Genomic DNA, 4,774 nt, shown 5'->3' with positions numbered 1-4,774 from the left:
CTCACAAGTATTTAATTAACAAAAAAAGGATAACTGAATCCCACAATACTATTACGTTAAAGAAATAAAGTCGCTTAAACAATTAGGATAATTATTTGACAACTGCATTAGTTGTCCCAATAACTATCAAAGTTGTCCAACAACTTTGCACAGTTGTCGAACAATTTTGATAGTTGTCTAATAACTTTGAAAAATTATAGAACAACTTTGATAGTTGTTGAGACAATTTCTATAATTGTTAAGACAACTTCTATAGTTGTTAGAGAGAAAATATTTTTAAAAAACTGAAAAAAAATTTAAATCTCTTTTACTCAATTTTTAAGATTTGAAGGGCTCTCACCTAATTAAGTAACTGATTTATCCTTTTAATAGCACATCCCTAACCATCTTAACTCTAAACTTGGGGATACAAGACTTCATGGAACCAATGCAACTCAAAGAAATGGAAAGTTACTCACTCCTTAAGATATTTACTCAATTTTGTTTTGGATTATGCCTTTAATTTCTGATTATTAAAATGGCCTATGGCCACCAAAATGTCATTTTAAAAAACGTGCCATTTGATCACGGTTACGTTTTGTAGATTTTTTCTTTTGTGATATTCTATTATGAAAAAATATTTGAATATAAAATTGTTATAATTTTTTAATTTAAAAAAACATTTTCATGATTTTCATATTGAATCACTCATTAAAAGATTATAACTCTAATTTGTATTCATGTTCAAAGCAACTTCAATTCTTTGTAACTCTAATTTGTATTATGTTCAAAGCAACTTCAATTCCTAAGTATGATATTCAAGTTAAACAAATACCACTTTCTTCAAATTTCATGATCTGTAAGTCAAACACCCACTAAGTTAGTCTAGTAATATAATTATGCTGTTCGATGTTATGTAAATAACATTGAATTTCTTTATATACATTCTCCATTTTATGATTTGATCCTTCTTAACTTGACATATTTCTAATATATGACTTGATCCTGTTAACTACGTATATTTCTAAATCATGTTTGATTAAAAATGTATTTCTAAATTTACTTTATTAATAATATTTTGAATTTTTTAATTTAACTATTATTACTTTATATAGTTATATAATACTGAGAATAATATGAGAAAAATAATAAAATCTTCTTAACTAAAGAAATTAAAAAAAAAAAAAAGCAAAATAAACTATCTACTTTTGATATAAGGAATAAGTAAAATAAAATAGAAAAAGTAGCATAATTTTGCACCAAAATAGATAAATATCCGACTAAAAATATTAGTTGTCCATCTTACTATAAATAATTGTCATAAATTACTTATTCATTTACTAAATTAAACTCAAATTAGTTAAAGTTCTCTCATTTTATCCTTATGATTGATGGAGTATTTTTGAAAGTCTAAATAAGTATTTGAGTTTCAAATATTTTTCTTTTTATAAGAGTGGAAAATGATAAATTAGAAAACTATCTAACGTATTTATGATTTATAAAGGGTGTGGAAGAAAAAGTGTATAGCTAATATATATATATATATATATATATATAAAAGTCTGAAGACCCTTAGAAAAGTGATTTGAACTTTTTGTCTTTCATTAAAAATCTTTGTAATAGACAAAATTATCTTTTCATTCATTATAATTATTTTTATAATACTTAAAATTAAGGAGTTATAAAATATATGGTAAGAGAAAATATATTTTAAAAATTAAAGAGTCTAATTAATATTTAAGGAGTCCTAATTGTAACACCTCGTATTTTCGTACTAGACTTTAAAGAGTCGCTCTTACATGAGTAAACTACAATCCAATGATTTACTTTTGAATTCATGTGTCATGATCTTTATCCTAGTGTGTGAAGTGCTTTCGAGGTGAAAAATGTTCATAGGAATCACTTAGAACAAAGTTGAGTTAAGAGCCTTTGATTCATCCAAAGTTTGGTATTTGATTCTACAAGAGTCTACTTTGAATGTATATAACTTTTTATATACATGAAATTTTTCATCTCAATACCCACCAAATATAGACAATAGAGTTAGCTTTCCAACAATACCAATTTCGCCTAAATCCGATACCCGAACGAAAAGTTATGGTCATCCAAAGGGGTGTGAATCGTCTAACAATCACCTATGGCTACTGAAGTGGATGTGCGATTGGCGAGGCATCGCCCAACCAAGGGTTAGGCGATTATCCATGTGTCGCCTAGTCCAGGACTAGGCGATTGGCAAGGCATCGCCCACCTTGGCTTGGGCGATTGACTGGGCGTTGCCTAGGTCATTGCCCAGTGCCAAAAACACTCCGTTTTGACTTTAATCAAGGGTGTTGAAATCATTTCGCACCTCTAAACCATCCCTAGTCACTTCAAAACGTTTTGATGATGTATTAAACACATTAACTTCATCCTCTTAACCCGAAGAAATCTGTAAACAAATCAAAAATCCTCATCAATTCATAAGAACAAAAATTCAAGTATCATCTCTCAAGAATAAAGAAGTTAAGTTTCAAATTCAAAGTTCTCTCCAAGGATTCGTCCAGTCAAGGTATGTGGGGTCATGAACAAAGATTTTCTCCCTTGTTCCCAAAACTTGATTTTAAGTTGAATTTTGCATGAATTGAAGTTTTGGTTCATACTCAATTCTTATTATTTTGGTTTATGAAAATATCATGTTATTTAAGGCTTCAATTGCAAGAGATTTATATATATATCCATGGTTGAAATCATGAGATTTATATTATGAGTTATATTCCACTATCTTGATTAAGATTGTTGAAAGCTTTTAAGATGATTATTGAGCATGAAGTTTAAATATGATTATTAATGTATTAAAGCTTGAAATTTTAAATCCCAAGCACAAGTGATGAGTTTATAAGGAGATTATGATCTTAAGTTTTATTGGCAAGTTTTGATAAGTGCTTTAAAAGCAAAGATGGGTCTTTTGATCCCAAGCTAAGATTATGAAATCCACATTATGATTATAAAATCCACATTATTCATACGGTTTATGATTTAAAGTAAAGAGAACATAACCGGTTTTCCATTATATAAAACCTTATGTTATTTTAAGGTGTATTTCTTACGGTATAAGTATACAGGTAATAAGGAAGTAATATTTAGCAGCGATTTGGGTATGCGTTCAAGGTCACATACCCCAGAACTATGTGCCACTGTAGAATTTTAATACCCATAGTGGGTTCAGTACAGTGATCACTCTAGCTTAGGTTTTATTCCGATGGCAAGGGTAGAATAACTCTCCCCAATATGGGTAAAATGTTGGACTCCATAATAGCTCACATAGTTTATGTCGAATAGAAGAACCTCCCAAAAGAAAGAGTAAAAGTAAAGCTTTTAGAACTAAGTTTTATGGCTCACAAAGTTTATCCTTTTTCTTCATTACTGACGTTTATGATTTTACAACTTTCGTCTTATTTAAGCTCAAGGTGAGTTATCTACACTTAGCATATACTATTTTAAAGTCTAGGTGTACATTCAGTTATTGTTTCACTTATGCATTCATCTCCACATACTCAATATATTCCAAAAGTATTGATCCACATATATGTCTATGTGCTACATTATTTCATAATGTAGGTATCAGTTGTAGTCCACACATCATAATCAGACAATGTGCAGCTTCCAATCAGCAGATGATGAGTCCTTTTGATTTAATGGATCGAATCAATCATAGTTCGAGTAGCATCTTATTTTCTTTATTCAGTCGTATTGATTAGGGATAGCTGGCGACATGTCCTGACTACCTATAGTCAATATTAGTAGAGGCTTCATAGACAGTCAGTAGAGTTGATGTATTTGATTCCAGTTTTATTTTGTATAACCAGAGTTGTAATCATGTTTAATACAGTTTTGTATTGACCATATTCAGAAAAGACTTATCTTTCACTTATTTCTTTCAGATTTATGTAGTATATTCAATTGCTCACGATTTATACAAGTATCATGGGTTAGCTTAGGATTACTTGTGGTTCTAAGCACCGTGTGACGTCCAGGGGTTGTCTCGGGGTGTTACAAACTTGGTATCAAAGCATAGAGTTCAAGTGTCCCAGGGTGTCTATGAAGCTGTATCTAGTAGAGTCTTGCAGAACGGTACAGAGACATCTGTACTTTTCTTCGAGAGGCTACGGGGTATTTAAGAAATATTTCTCTTCTTCATTCTCTAGATTGTGCTGTAAAGTTGTTCTCTCAGAAACTTCTGTTGGTTCGTGTGTAACTCCATAATTCTCTATCTATAACCTTCTGGGATAACCTGAGTACTAGATTCCAATTTCTCGTAAGATGATGTCTCTAATTTACTATCAGTAACTTTAGAAGCCACACCAGGGGCTTGAGAGGAGCTCGCTAGTGTGTTGTAAGTCCCTTAAGTTGAAAGATTATATCCTCATTCATATAAGTTGTTTAGTTAAGACAGAACAAGATATGTATTCAGATTTCTTATTAACCCCTTTTATCCAGATAGTGCTCATGAGAGGAGATAGTATGAACCCAAATTATTATATAGAGTTTGCATTCGAGGGATATTATGACCTGGAGTGTTATGATTCGTAGATAGTAGAACTTTCTTATAGTTGGAGGTATGGGTTTAGAAGTATAGTGACAATAAAGGTGGTAATGGTGGTTGATCGTATGTATATAGATGAACTTTTGCATATGATCGAGTTAGTAGTAAGGGGATAGGTCCTTGTGTGTAAGTTTAGGGGTAATAAATATGGTACAGTTTCCTTAGTTGAAGGTAGAGAAGTAGTTATTGATGGTATCTATTGTGTTAGAATAG

The sequence above is a fragment of the Capsicum annuum genome, chromosome 12 (assembly GCF_002878395.1).
Source record: "Capsicum annuum cultivar UCD-10X-F1 chromosome 12, UCD10Xv1.1, whole genome shotgun sequence".
NCBI classification, from domain to species: domain Eukaryota; kingdom Viridiplantae; phylum Streptophyta; class Magnoliopsida; order Solanales; family Solanaceae; genus Capsicum; species Capsicum annuum.
This window is presented reverse-complemented; position numbering follows the sequence as displayed.